Source organism: Chelonia mydas, chromosome 2, assembly GCF_015237465.2.
Source record: "Chelonia mydas isolate rCheMyd1 chromosome 2, rCheMyd1.pri.v2, whole genome shotgun sequence".
Lineage (NCBI taxonomy): Eukaryota > Metazoa > Chordata > Testudines > Cheloniidae > Chelonia > Chelonia mydas.
The window spans coordinates 21715641-21731489 of NC_057850.1; the positions used below are offsets into that span (position 1 = coordinate 21715641).

The 15849-nt window shown below is 44.5% G+C and overlaps 2 long non-coding RNA genes across 2 annotated transcripts; one reads left to right on the top strand and one right to left on the bottom strand.

Moving 5' to 3' along the window:
• Nucleotides 1-641: 641 nt before the first annotated feature.
• LOC122464215 lies at nt 642-6324 on the bottom strand. Its single transcript, XR_006288154.1, has 2 exons — nt 6214-6324; nt 642-1195 (listed from the first exon to the last, which is right to left on the bottom strand). It is a non-coding gene; the product is annotated as an uncharacterized LOC122464215 (long non-coding RNA).
• Nucleotides 6325-6394: 70 nt separating this feature from the next.
• Nucleotides 6395-15495, top strand: LOC122464216. The gene is made up of 3 exons (XR_006288155.1): nt 6395-6463; nt 12118-12258; nt 15440-15495. It is a non-coding gene; the product is annotated as an uncharacterized LOC122464216 (long non-coding RNA).
• Nucleotides 15496-15849: the final 354 nt, after the last annotated feature.

Sequence of the window (15849 nt, forward strand, 5' to 3'; positions counted from 1 at the left end):
GAGCTCTGGAAAAGGGTGTGTTTAAGCTACTGAGAGACTTTTGGGGTTCAACACTGGTCTTAGGGCTTAAGGCATGTGGGCCTGAGGGTCCCACTTCCAAGAAGGGGCACCTGACACAAAGTCTATACCCTGGGAGTGAGCCTGAGAGGCCAAAGCCAGTTCCCGGATGCTGCTCAGAATCGCCCAGCATCCCGTACTGGGATCCAAACACAGCAGCCTGTTGAGTGTCCAGCAGGGGGAGCTGACCAGGTCTGTGAGGATGTCTGACATTATCAGAAAAACAGCTCTTACTGATTTATAAGCAGCAGCGTCCAATGGCTAGGGCCCTGGACTGGGAATTAGTAGACCTGAATTAAAAATCAGTTGACTTTCAATGAGACTTCGGTTTCTATGTGCATAAGTCACTTTTGAAAATGGGATGCAAACACACGTAAAAAACCTTGGTGCAGTAGGATGGGTCACTTTCTGGAGTCCAAAGCATCTGATGAAGTGAACTGTAGCTCATGAAAGTTTATGCTCAAATAAATTTGTTAGTCTAAGGTGCCACAAGTCCTCCTTTTCTTTTTGTAAGATACCTAAATAATTTAAAACCAGTAAACATTTAAGAATCAGCCAACCTATCAACTCTCTCAAGACAGATGGATAATAGAATCAGTTTTATTAAGTCTGGTCTTAGCTGGGTAATGCAGTCTATTTAAGCTTTGCACGTAATTCATCCTTGAAAAGACAGTATTTTTTTCCAAAAGGTAGGCCGGTAGCAGCTCCGAATATTCAAAATGTAGTCAGAGATGCATCTTTTTGCAGAGAAACATTTCACAGTATTTTCAGTGTCACAAATCCATAAACAAGATCTGATGCAAAGTTAACAATCTTGTTTCTAAAAACTATTCGCCTGATTCCCCTCTGGCCACCAGAAGGTCTTCAGGTCATGACAATATTGTTGTCTTGTCAATTGTGTGAATATGTTTAGCTATATGAATACACATATGGTTGTCTAACAGCATCTGTTTGCACAGATATTGCAAATCAATGTTTGTGAGTAAATAAACAGAGCATAAAAGAGTTATTTACCCCACTGCTGGATAGTCAAGACTTCTGGAGTCTAAGAAGCCCAGTATCTACCATGACTAAAGGATTCGGAGCGGATTGGTTTTTGTACATCACATCACCGTGGCAACTGTACCAGAATTGTAGCCTGAAGAAAAAAAAATAGTATTTGTCAGCGGAGTAGAACAGAGTTTCTTGATCACCCACAATAAAGTTATATGATTTGACATATGAAAAGCCCTGGGTGGTGGGGCTCAGGTTCCAGGCCCCCTGCCTGGGGCTGAAGCACTTGGGCTTCAGCTTTGGTCCCTCCAAGGGCAGTGGGGCTCAGGCTTTGGCTCCCCCAGCCCCAAGGAAGGGGGGCTCAGGCTTTGGTCCCTCCTCCTGGGGTCACGTAGCAATTTTTGTTGTCAGAAGGGGGTCACGGTGCAATGAAGTTTGAGAACCCCTGGTCTATTCACATGCTTAAGGTTAAGCATGTGTACATTGCAGAATCAGAGCCCTATTCCTGTGGGTGCTTTTGAAAATACTGCTTCTTGATGCATTTAAGAGCTTAACTTCAAAGGGTCGGTGTATATACAGAAATTTTTTTTTCTTTTAAAATGTCATGATTAGTACTATTTTTTGTATTCTATTGCCTGTAGAGAGCTGGCTGTCTTAGTACCTGTACCGCAATTGTACAGGGTTTGGAGGGAGAGAAATTATAACTCAGGCCACGTCTACACGTACAGCACTGCAGTGGTGCAGCTGTACCGAGAGCTCTCCCATCAGCATAATAAAGCCACCTTTGCATGCGGCAGATGCTATGTTGGGGAGAAAAACTCACCAACCGCCATAGTGCTGTGCACCCAAGTGCTTACGCAGGCCCTAACTTATGTTGCTCAGGAGGGTTGGTTTATTCACCCTCCTGAACGACATCAGTTTTGGTGGCATAAGATGTAGTGTTGACATAGCCTAATACATTTTAGAAGCCTCTCAAAATTACCTTTTTTCATAGATTCATAGAGTTTAAGACCAGAATGGCCCATTAGATTGTCTAGTCTGATCGCCTGTACATTACAGGCCCTTACATTTCTGCCAGATACCCCTGAGCCCAATATCTTGTTTGACTAAAGCAATATATTCAAATATTGATTTTAATGTATTCTGTAAAGGATAATGCTACAATTTAAAGGTCTGGAAATTCAGGACCTTTCAGGGATAGACACAAATTCCATATTCTACAGGACATGGCGATGTCCAGGTCCCCAAGGGGGTAAAACACTTACTTCTACCCTTGATAGTTTGAGAGATATCCAACCTTAAATATGTCACTGGTCCATGATTGAATTTGTCAGGCCTGGGCCTTAGACTAATGTAATTTGGGTAAAATGCACAGGGTGGCATTGAGGAAACTGGTATTCCACACTTTGAAATTGGGGGGAAACCATTTCCATGTCAATTGTTATTAAACAGATGGCTATTACAACACTAGCAGCCCCATCCAGATCTGGACCCCCATCATGCTAGGGGCTGTCCAAACACGTAATAAATAGTAAAGCTGTCCATGCTCCAAAGAGCTTACAATCTGAACAGACAAGATAGACAAAGGCAGCATTATCACCCCCATTTTAGAGATTGTAAACTGAGGCATTAAGTGACTTATCCATGATCACACAGGAAGTCTGTGTCAGAACCCAGGTGCTGAACTCAGACCTCCTGGAGTCAAGTCTGGTGCCTTACCTGCAGGAACAGCGATCCTTCTTGAGAGGCTGTTAAAATGCTCCGAGATTTAGAATGTTAGAAGTAGCCCTGAGCAAAGGGGAGGCTGTATATTACATGGCTATAATCACACATATTTGGATAATTTTGTTTTAGTGTTTACTTGGAAAGTAAGGGTGGCATTGCCACTTCTCACAATATCAGTGCTATTTTTAAAGCCCTAGCTCCTGAGTCAAATGATTGTGAGAATCTTGGCTTTCCTTAGAAAAGTTTCAGAGTAACAGCCGTGTTACTCTGTATTCGCAAAAAGAAAAGGAGTACTTGTGGCACCTTAGAGACTAACCAATTTATTTGAGCATGAGCTTTCGTGAGCTACAGCTCATCACGAAAGCTCATGCTCAAATAAATTGGTTAGTCTCTAAGGTGCCACAAGTACTCCTTTTCTTCTTAAAAAAAGTGCAAGTTGCTAGCACTTATTTGCAGAATAAAGCTTAAAAATGAGCCCTAAAGGCTCAAACACCAACAGGCAAAGGAAAAGAACCTACAATGTAGTTTTTTTTAAAAAAATAATAATGATTTTGGAATGTTTGGGTTTGGCAGTACTCTAGGATAATAAACCTATAGGCCCAGATTCTCAAAGGGGATTTCAATTGAAGTTACGCACCTAAATACCTTTGAGCATCTGTGCCATGGGCAAATACCGCTGAGAGTTTTTCAATTCAAGTCTAAAATCTACCCTCTATTTGAGGTGTGATCAGATATAGCACGTTTTCATTCCAAGGAGAATTCTCCATGCTACCTAGAAAATGCTGTACAAAAAAAAAAAAGGTCTTATATTCATTTTTCTGCAGATCAGCTGTCAAAAGATCAAGTACCTTCTTCTCAATGAGCAGTAATTCATTCTCTGTGTCACTGCACTTTGGGTCTACCTTGACTAGACAGCCTGCTGAATTGGACTGAAATATTTAAGATGCAACTGTAATGGGCAGTGCTGCCCATTAAAGAGTTCAGATCCTGTATTCCATTACATTCAAGATTGGAAGATATAATCGGAGAGCTCAGAGGAGCAGACTATATTTTTATGTGAATTACTATTTATTAGCCCATCAGTTTATTATCTGCGTCATCTGTTACTGGGGACTGTATCTTGATTTTGGAGGGAGATGAGCATGAGGTCAGACCCAGCAGTTTTTAATGAAGCATAATTCCCATTGAAGTACTGCCTGAGGATTAAGGACAGGAAACCTGGGTGCCTGGTGATCTAATACTACTTTTCCATTCCCTCTGTGATCAGGATAAAAAAGTTTTCAAGGACACTCCTTCAAATCTTGGGAGACAGGCTAGTCCTTGCCTACAGACAGCCCCCCAATCTGAAGCAAATACTCACCAGCAGCCATATACCACACAACAGAACCACTAACCCAGGAACCTATCCTTGCAACAAAGCCTATTGCCAACTGTGCCCACATATCTATTCAGGGGACACCATCACAGGGCCTAATAACATCAGCCACACTATCAGAGGCTTGTTCACCTGCACATCTACCAATGTGATATATGCCATCATGTGCCAGCAATGCCCCTCTGCCATGTACATTGGTCAAACTGGACAGTCTCTACGTAAAAGAATAAATGGACACAAATCAGATGTCAAGAATTATAACATTCAAAAACCAGTCGGAGAACACTTCAATCTCTCTGGTCACGCGATTACAGACATGAAAGTTGCGATATTACAACAGAAAAACTTCAAATCCAGACTCCAGCGAGAGACTGCTGAATTGGAATTCATTTGCAAATTGGATACAATTAACTTAGGCTTTAATAGAGACTGGGAGTGGCTAAGTCATTATGCAAGGTAACCTATTTCCCCTTGTTTTCCTAACCCCCCCCCCCCCCAGATGTTCTTGTTAAACCCTGGATTTCTGCTGGAAATGGCCCACCTTGATCATCATACACATTGTAAGGAGAGTGATCGCTTTACATAAGCTATTACCAGCAGGAGAGTGGGGTGGGGGGAGAGAGAACCTTTTGTAGTGATAAACACCCATTTTTTCATGACTTGTGTGTATAAAAACAAACAGCTTCTGTATTTTCCACAGTATGCATCCGATGAAGTGAGCTGTAGCTCACGAAAGCTTATGCTCAAATAAATTGGTTAGTCTCTAAGGTGCCACAAGTACTCCTTTTCTTGCAGTATTAAGAAGAATTTTTACACCCAGCATTTAAGACTGTTGTGATAGTAAGAAACAGCTGGTAATACCGACAAACAAAAGAGAACAAAGTTGTTGGGAAAGTACTGCTGTGAAATGCACTATATACACACACAATAAGCTACTGAGTGTTTCTCAGCCTTTGATGCCAGGGAACTGCTTGCTGCCTTCCTAACCGGTGTCAGGGAGATCTCAGGGACTGGCCATTGAGAAACATTGAGCTCCTCAGCTGATGTAGGAGCACCAGGCATTCTATCCTGTTATCCAAAGGAGCTAGGCCAATTTATATCAGCTCAAGATTCATAGATATTAAGGTCAGAAGGGACCATTATGATAGTCTAGTCTGATCTCCTGCACAAGGCAGGCCACCGAATCTCTCCCACCCACTCCTGAGAAAAACCTCTCACCTATGTCTGAGCTATTGAAGTCCTCAAATCGTGATTTAAAGACTTCAAGGAACAGAATCCTCAAGCAAGTGACCTGTGCCCCATGCTACAGAGGAAGGCAAAAAACCTCCAGGGCCTCTTCCAATTTGCCCTGGAGGAAAATTCCTTCCCAACCCCAAATATAGCAATTACCTAAACCCTGAGCATGTGGGCAAGATTCACCAGCCAGATACCCAGGAAAGAATTTTCTGTAGATCTGATCCTATATTCTGGATAGTAACTTTGCACATCATTAGCCTGTTTGTAATAGATTAATTTTGTGAGCAGGGATGGTCCTGAGTTTATAGCACTGGATTGGGACTCAATCAGGGTTAAATTCTCACCTCTGCCACAAACTTCCTGCATGACCTTGGGCAAGTCACTTAACCTCCCTGTTCTTTCAGTTCTCCAGTCTTGGTGTCTCTGAAGGGGACTAATAAAATCAAGACATAATTTGTCCCTGTCACAGATCCTAGCAACTGCCCCTTCCTGGCCACCACCTGAGACTTCTGCAAGGGGAATCCACGCCTGTACTCTGGATCCTCAGGGGTATTGTGAATGGATCTGCCATACACTGCCTAGTGATTGCAGTTCCCAGCACCCACCCCTAGTGGTTGGAGTCCCCTAGTGGTTGCAGTAGAAGGGGTTGGGGAACCCAGGCCCTCTTGCTCCACCAGGTTCTGACCCAGGGCCCTCTGGGGCCTGTCCAGCATCTTGCACCCTGGGGCACCTTAAGTCTGCCTCCCTGGGTCTCTGCCTATCTCTCTCTCTCTCCTTCTGCATTGCTGCATTTTGGCCCTGTAAGCACTATTTCAAGGGTTGCCTACCTGGCTTCAGCCTGCAAGGACTGCCGCTCACTGACATTCCTTCTCCCAGTCTGGAACTGGCTACATCCTCCTCCAGAGCTCTCAGAGCAAGCCCTTCTCCCTGTCTGGCCACCTTCCAACTGAGCTGGCTGGCTCCCTTTTAAACCCCACCTCCAACTGGAGCATGCTCAGCAAGGGCAGAGCCTCCTGAGCCCAGAACTGCTTGTTAACCCTTTGCCGTCCAGTGAGAGGTTTGTACACCCCGTCACAGGTATGTCAAGCTTCTAGAGCCTCAGCAAGCGCCATCACTGGTTCTTCCCTTGGTCTCTCTGGCACATTTCCTGGGCACTGATTCTCAGGCTGCTACCACCCCTTCTCGGAAATGAGGCTCTCTAGCCCACCTGCCCTGGGCCCCAGGCCCAGTCCTGACTCCTGAGATACGCCCGTGCCTTACACTCACCCCTCTCCCAGAGCTCCACTCCAAAGGTGTGAAACTTCTGGTTTACAGTTTACCTCTTTCAGGCGCACGCAGCAGTTGTGAAGTGGTCAATGCACAGAAAGACACTTGGCTCAGAGTGTGAACCCTTTGTGCTCTTTTAGACTGAATAACATAGTACACAGGAGAGTCCAGATCATCCAAAGGAATGAACATCTGAAACTGCAAATGTCCCTTGCTTTCTAGCGCACCCTTCCCTTGTGAGCCTTTGGGAAACCATCTGAGTCCAGGAAGGCAGAATGTCTACTCCTCATAGAGGCTGTTGCATGCTAGCTGATCTCTATCTCCGTCATGGAGCCCTTACCCCAGTGCTGTGACCTTGCTGTTTCCTCCTCCATGCTTCTTCTTGTCTGGCCCCCTCTATTCCTTTGTGACTCTTTAAGCCCCTCCTGGTCACCTGGCCTTGTTTGTTCTACTCCTAGTAAGTTTCCATTGCTCCTATCTGGCTTTTCCCCCTCCCTTCAGAGGACCAACTAAATTGGATTTCCAAGGCTTAAACTACTTTTTAGCATACCTTTGTGAGGTCTAAGTACAGTCGTTAACCATAAGTATTTCCCTTGTATCTGTCTGGTGTGTACATGCGGCAGTAGAATTTGTAAGTTGTACAGAGGTTGCCCCAGTTCATCACAGTCCCCACTTATCTCAGATGCTGGTTGATTTATATTATTTCTCTATGTAAATATCAAACAGGGCCTGATCCCGGGCAACCCCCAGAATAACAATAACATCTTTATTTGAGCTTCTTGTTTACTTCACCTGCAAAATGTCCTTCCCCAGATGAACTGTAGGTACAACTGATGAAATTTCAAATGATTCTCAACCTGAAATTTCTTAATTTTTTTTTTAAATATAAAAGTAGAAGCTGGTACTAGCCCTGCCCTTGTGTCCCCCTGCAAATAGCTGTGGTTTTGCAAGCACATTTCCTAATGTTTAAAATGGTTTACTCTCCCCATTTGCTCTGGGGAATATCAACATAAAAACGAGGGGGGTATGACTATTGTGAAAGAGTAAAACTGAGCCCATAAGACCTAAATGGGGACCTAAATGCTGTCTAAGCTTTGTGCTAGCCCCCTTCGCCAGAGTGCATTTCACCCTAAATCAACAAACTGAAAAGGCCAAGGGCCAGATCCTCAGCTACTGTAATCACTGTAGTTCCACTGACTTTGATGGAGCTACGCTGATTTCCACCAGTGGAGGATCCAGCCCAGGGAATTTTTTCTTTAATCTCATAAATTCAGTAATTTCAGCTGTTACATGTAAGAATAGTGGGTAAAAGACTTTCAGACAGAAATGTGAATTTCAGAATTGCCATCCCCAAGCATTCAAAAGTTGTGTGCCAGGACCCCGACAATCACAAGTGGTTTTAATAATCCTGAGATTTTAAAAGGAATAAAGCCTGAGTTTTTTATTTGCCTTCTTGTTTTTAGCCTTCATAAATTTTTAGGCTCAGAAGGGACTGTCAGATCACCTAGTTCTGTATAATGCAGGCCAGAGAATTTCTGCCAAGTACTTTCAGAAAGCTTTTGACAAGGTCCCTCAACAAAGGCTTTTAAGCAAAGTAAGCTGTTATGGGATAAGAGGGAAAGTCCTCTCATGGTAACTGGTTAAAAGATAGGAAACAAAGGGTAGGAACAAATGGTCAGTTTTCACAGTGGAGAGAGATAAATACTGGAGTGCCCCACGGATCCATACTGGACCCAGAGGCGCCGAGTTTCTCATTTCCCCAGGGGTGCTCAACCCCCACCCCCCACTCGACCCCAGGCCCTGCCCCCACTCCACCCCTTCTCCCAAGGCCCTGCCCCACCTCTTCCCACCCCCGCTCCACCTCCACCCTGCCTCTTCCTGCCCCATTCTGCCCCCTCTCCCGAGTGCGTCCACCCCTTGCTTCGCCTCTTCCTGCCCCCGCTCCTCCACCGCTCCCCAGTGCCTCCTGTCCGCTGCTGAACAGCTAATCACTGGCAGGTGGGAGTTGCTGGGGGAGGAGAAGCAGGAGAAGCTGATCAGTGGGATCTGCTGGCGGGTGGGAGGCGCTGAGGGGGGGAGCTGATCGGGGGGTTGGCTGCCGGTGGGTGCTGAGTACCCCCTATTTTTTTTCTGTGGGTGCTCCAGCCCAAGAGCACCCACAGAGTTGGCGCCTGTGCTGAGACCATAAATGATGGGATAAAAGGGGTAAACAGTGAGGGGGCAAAGTTTGCAGACAATACAAAATTGCTCAAGATCGTTAAGTCCAAAGCAGATTGCGACAAGTTACAAAGGACTCTCACAAAACTAGGTGACAGGGCAACAAAACGGCAGCTGAAATCCAATGTTGATAAATGCAAAGTAATGCACATTGGAAAACAATCTCAAATATACATACAAAATGATGGAGTCTAATTTAGCTGTTACCACTCAAGAAAGAGTTCTTGGATCATTGTGCATAGTTCTCTGAAAGCATCGGCTTAATGTGCAGCAGCCGTCCAAAAAGCAAACAGAATGTTAGGATCCATTAGGAAAGGGAGAGATAATAAGACAGAAAATATCATAATTCCACTCTATAAACCCACAGTGCGCCCACACCTTGAACACTGCATGTAGTTTTGGTTGCCCCATCTCAAAAAAGATATATTAGAATTAGTAAAAGCAGAGAGAAGAGAAACAAAAATGTGTCGGGGTACGGCACTACTTGGATATGAGGAGAGATTAAAAAAAGGAGGACTGTTCATCTTAAAAAAGTGACGACTAAAGGGGGACACGATAGTGATCTATCAAATCACGACTGGTGTGGAGATAGTGACTCAGGAAGTGCTATCTACCTCTTCATTTAACCCAAGAACCAGGGGTCCCCCAATGAAATTAATAGTCAACAGGTTTAAAACAAACAACAGGTTTAAAACAAACTTCTTCACACAACATATAGTCAACTCATTGCCAGGGGATGTTGTGAAGGCCAAAAGGATAACTGACTTCAAAAAATTAGATAAGTTTATGGAGCACAGGTCCATCAATGGTCAGGGATGCAACCCTAGGCTCTGGGTGTCCCTAAGCCTCTAACTGTCAGATGCTGGATCTGGATGACAGGGGATGGATCACTTGCTAATTGCCCTGTTCTGTTCATTCCCTCTGAAGCATTTGGCAAGGGCCACTGTCAGAATACAGGATGCTGGGATAGATGGACCATTGGTGTGACCCAGTATGGCCGTTCTTATGTTCCTCTTGTGAGCCCAATAACCTGTGTCTGACTAAAGCATATCTTCCAAGAGGAAGCCCAGTCAGGTAGCCTAAAAACTTTCATTTTTTTCCTGTAAAAAAGTAAGCCGAGCTTCTTTTGTAATCCATAGATCCATCTTCAGGCGCTTTTAAGAAAAACACCTCATAAAACCATGATAATTTTCAACCCTGTGGATTTTAAGTGGATTATGTTAATTCTAGTTTGTTAGTGAATCTTTCAGCTGATTTTTCAGCAATGCTGGTTTCGATTGTGCAGTTGTCTTGGCAGTTTGACTCATTTAAAGCATCAGACTCCACAGACAGAACTCTAATTGAAGAGCGCAGGCTGGAGTCTCCCACCAACTGAAATGCAGGCTAGAAAATGGAGTGCAGTCTGGCTTTGACAGTAAGCAGATGATGCTTGAGCTACTGTAAGAAACTAGCAGCTGCAGCAACATCTGCTGTCTGGACACTTCATGTCCACTTACTTCATTAAGAATAATGTTCCTCTTATTTTTTCTGCTGCCTTGATTGAAATTAGTTGCACTTTCTGCCTGGCCCTACTCCCACACTGTCAGTCTGTATTAGAGATCATTCCAAGAGGCTATAGGAGTGGCATGTGTAAAATTTCTGTAGAATAGTAAATGATGGAATATCGGTACTAAAGGCAGAATCCTGTCCTGTGTCGTGCAGGTATGCTAGAGGGTGCAGGGAGACTTGCCCTTTCCACCTGTTTTCCACCCCTAGTGTGTCCAGGGTACACTCCTCTTAACTCTCCCTTGGGAGCTAGAAATGTCCAGCTAACACGCACACAGGAGTTCTATGACCTTAAAGGTGTGTGGTCTGCTGGTTTGAGGGCAGGGCCAGGGCTCCATTTCTGGTCCCTCTATGCATAGTCTACTTTTGGCAACAGCAATAAGGTGCCATCTGATCATTCATTCCCAGGGAGTCAGCCTGTTTCTGTACAGGCAGGATGGCTCTGCTCCACAACCTGCATGCACAGAACAGAGAGAAGCAAGGGCAGGATTATTAGTTATATATTTATTGGTCATGCTTTATGGCTAGGAGCCCTGGTCATGGACTGGGACCCCATTGTCCTAGGTGTTGTACAAACACCGATTAAAAAGACAGTCCTTATCCAAAAAGAATTTATGATGCCCCATCAATGCTGCATTATTTAGCCAGTTCCCAAGACTCCAAATGAATTGTGAGGAACCCATTTCAGTTATAGCTGAAACCAAACTTCCTTGTTATCTTGGCATGAACAGAAAATACATTAATAATGCCATTGGCCATTGTTGATGATTGATTCTGATTTGGCAATGCCACAAAACTGCAACCTGTCCTATTTCCTTTGTCAAATGGCATTTCTTATAACCTGTGGTATGGGAGCACTGATCTGAAGGCATTCTCAATAAAAAGTTTCCTAATTCAGGTTGACTTAATTATTTATCCCTCAGGCCCAGAGCTCTGCACCTCTCCCATCACCTGTAAGGTCAAGAAGTAGATATTTGTTTGTTTTTTAAAATAACCATTCTTCCTTGGCTATGCCACCCCTAAGGGCTCCAGGTGAGTGTGCAGTGTACATTGAATTTTCCACAGATCTTTTCTGCTTGGCTGTATTTCTACCATTTTTAGTAGAGACTTTTGGATAAGTTGCAGTGCATACAAAGGACGTGGAAACTGATGGTGAGTCTGTTTAGAAATCAGTCTTAATTGCAGAAGCAGTCTGAGTTCATGAATATTGGCTATTTTCTCTTTCCCGTTACATGGAAAATGATTACCACATAATGTAAATGAATGATGCAGATAAAGACTGGGATTTTCAAACACACCTCAGGCCCAGATCTGCAAAGGTATTTAGCTATTAAAATCCACTTAGGTGCCTAAATACCTTTGAGACACTGGACCCAAATGACTTAGGAGCACTGTACGAGCCTCTACTCACCGCTATGCACCCCCTCATGACCAGGCATGGCATTTTACCATTCTTGCTGGGATAGTGACCCCTGGTGGTTTCTCTGCCAGATAACTCAACTGGGTCTCAGATTTTTAGTCCACCCCTTCCAGGATCACAACTGCCCACTAGACTTCCACCTTCTCTGGGGCTCTCAGTCTTTTTGCTGGTTATTCAGGGTCTATCCCTGTCTGGAAAGCTTTTCTCACTTTCTCCCTTGTTTTAGCCAGGGTCCCTCCCAGGCCTGCCCTCTCAGCACTTAACCCTATCTCCTTTTATACAGGAATCCCCTGACTCCTCTGAGGTGAGGCCCATGCTGTAATCAGGGCTGGTTTAGCCCCTGGCTCTCAAGCCACCTTGTTACAAGCACACGTCCCAAACTGAAAATGCCACCAACGTGTATAGAGCTGGACACACAAGACAGGTACGTCACCAGAACCTGTATCCATCCAGAGGAGTCAGAGTTAAAACTGAAAATCAATTAACTCATCCCCCTGGGTCAACTGTAGGTGTTACTGCTCATTTGGTAAAAAGGTGCCCAGAGAAGAAAGGCCAACTTGTAGCAATGATATTTGGTTCTAATAAAAAGCCTTTTATCCAAGGACCTCAGAGTGCTTTATAAAAGTGGGTAAGCCTCATTTCCCCCATTTTACAGCTGATTAATGATGATAAAAGGCTTTCCTGCCCTAAATGTTTGAAACACTTACCCAGATAACACAAGAAACTTTGCAAGATCTGTTAACAGTTAAGGGCTTGATTCTGTATCCTGGGCTCATATTGAGTAGTATCTACTTACACCAATATTTGCTATGGGCATAAATAAGGTCCGACTCAGTGGGTGTGAAATTCACCCCGTGCAGAAGCTCAGCACAAGACCTATGCATCCACTTAAGCCATTTTTGGAAGGTTTAAGTGGAAATTAAATGGTGCATCAGCACTTGGCTGGCCTGCACAAAGGTGAATTTCACACAGCGTGACTAAGAGGTGAAGAGTTGCCCTAGATACTGGACTGTTACGAGACCATAGGAATTTTAATGCAACCAGAGAATGCTGTATTATGTTAAATGCAAATGTAGGGATGATATTTAAGGGCAATGTTTTTTAAACAATTTAGTGAGTCTGGATTCACAGAATGAGCATCCCTTCTAACAGAGAATCCAGGGCCAGAGCCACCCAGGCACACTATAAAAGCCCTGAACAGGAAGAACTAATCTATTTTATTTCTGTCAGGTATCAGGGGGTAGCTGTGTTAGTCTGTAGCCACAAAAACAACAAGGAGTCTGGTGGCACCAAAAGACTAACAGGTTTATTTAAGCTGGGGGCTGTACGTGATGGCCAGTGGTGTTCTGTTATTTTCCTTGTTGGGCCTGTCCTGTAGAAGGTGATTTCTCGGTACCCGTCTCGCTCGGTCAAGTAGGGAAGTGAGGAAACAGATTGACAGAGCGAGACGGGTACCCAGAAATCACCTACTACAGGAAAGGCCCAACAAGGAAAATAACAGAACACCACTGGCCATCATGTGCAGCCTCCAACTAAAACCTCTCCAGCACATTATCAGTGATCTACAACCTGTCCTGGAAAATGATCCCTCACTCTCACAGACCTTGGGAGACAGGCCAGTCCTCGCTTACAGACAGCCCCCCAACCTGAAGCAAATACTCACCAGCAACTACACACAACACCACAGAAACACTAACCCAGGAACCAGTTGCTGTAGCAAACCTCATTGCCTACTCTGTCCCCGTATGTACTCTAGCGACACCATCAGAGGACCCAACCACATCAGCCACACCATCAGGGGCTCATTCACCTGCACGTCTACTAATGTTATATATGCCATCATATGCCAGTAATGCCCCTCTGCCATGTACATTGGCCAAACTGGACAGTCCCTACTTAAAAGAATAAATGGACACAAATCGGACATCAGGAATGGTAACATACAAAAGCCAGTAGGAGAACACTTCAATCTTCCTGGACATTCTATAACAGATTTAAAAGTAGCTATACTTGAACAAAAAAACTTCCGAAACAGACTTCAAAGAGAAACCTCAGAACTAAAATTCATTTGCAAATTTAACACCATTAATTTGGGCTTGACTAGGGACTGGGAGTGGCTGGCTCATTACAAAAGCAGCTTTGCCTCTCCTGGAATTGACACCTACTCATCAATTATTGGGAGTGGACCATATCCACCCGGATTGAATTGGCCCTGTCAGCACTGGTTCTCCACTGGTGAGGTAACTCTTCATGTGTCAGTATATAATGCCTGCATCTGCAATTTTCACTCCATGCATCTGAAGAAGTAGTTTTTTTACCCACAAAATCTTATGCCCAACTAAATCTGTTAGTCTTTAAGGTGCATCCAGACTCCTTGTTATTTTATTTCTATGCATCACTCCAAGGTGCAGCAGATGGGAGTGACTCAGTATAGCTGCAGAGGCCAGGAACCACATACAGGAGAAACAGCCTTGGAAATACCTGACCTTCTGCCTGGCCATATCCTGCCTGTAGGCCTCTCTTGCTCTCTACCATCATGCTGCCGCACTACCTCATGCCACACCAGTTCCAGATGGTATCCCACAGAAATGCCAAAGAAATAGAAATTGCTGCGTCTGAGGGGAACGTGCCTCAGAGTAACTATTCCCTCACTTCTCCCCGGCTACGTGCTTCTGATCTGTGCAGATCAGGTTCCGTCTCGGCCTCTTCTGTGGGAGAAAGGGAGCTAAGTGTTAGGGGAGGTGATTTATGCAGAGGAGGAAGCACCTTTCCCTCTGAGTAATTCCCCCCTTTTCTCCATCCCATGGATTCGTCCCATTCAATTCCCCTGTGTGCTGCATAAGCAAAGGGGAGTGTATATCTAGGAGTCCTTGAATAGACTCTCAACACATTACAAAATCATGATATAAATACAAACTAAAAGAGACATGACGTCCGTGGGTCTCAAGGTTTCATACTGTACAGGCTGGCCAGGTGCTCTCACTTGGCTAGTTAATGAAGATGGTTTGCAGTTGAACACTTTACACTGTTTGGCTGCCTGGCCTTCTTTAAGCAGTACAGCTGAACAGAGTAGAGATGAGTGATGTGAAATGTCCCTCCTGGGCATACCTTTCAATAGATTGTAAGGAATTAAACTCTTAATTTACAGCAGCCTCCAGAAAAGTCTTTGAGGAGTAGAAGGAGGAAGCTGATTGTAACACTGGAGCAGTACTTAGTCTTCCACAAAGGTATTCCAAGGGTTCTCCGTTTGGGGCTGCAGCGAGTTTCTGCACATCCATGGCCTGGCAGGAATTTTAAAGTGAGATCAGCATAGACAATACAGTTAGGTTCCTGTGTCAGCTGCATTTTACCACAGTGTTTTATTACATAAATACAGGTCATATTACTCACTGATGTAGCAAGTTCTCCCTCTGTTACGCTATGGTGAAATGCTGTGCAGAGGACCCAGGCAAGGCCCAAGCACCACTGATTTCCACTTAAGCGCTCAGTGTGGGCTGTAATGAGAGCAGGAACTTTTCAGTAGGAGCCAAAAGTTACCTATAGTGTTGTATGGGGAGAATGATTATGTAGTGAGTCTTTTTTTCATCCTTATTTTCTGCACACAGAGTTATCAGCACAAGCACATTGCTGCAGGAATTGGAGCCAGGCAGGCAAGCCAGCAACATCGATCTGTACGCTGGGCTTAAATTCAGCCGGAGCTGTCCAGAGCCCTGTCTGTATGGTTCTGAGCAGCGAGTTAAGTAAAGTGTTTACTGTTACAGAAAAAGTCTCCAGTATCTTGTCTTATGCTCTATGAGGGTAATAGCAAGTTGGCAACAGCTATCACATGGGCCCTCTGCGCCACGGTGAATTCACCTTGGGAGAACTGCCTCTGCTCTGTGACATCTCAGTGGAAGTGACACAATTCCACAGGTTGGCAGCCATCTCACTCACTGAACATTCCTCTGACCATAGGATGGGGTAGTTTATAGGGATTAAGAATAACCAATATCAACATTTATACAGTTCATTCACC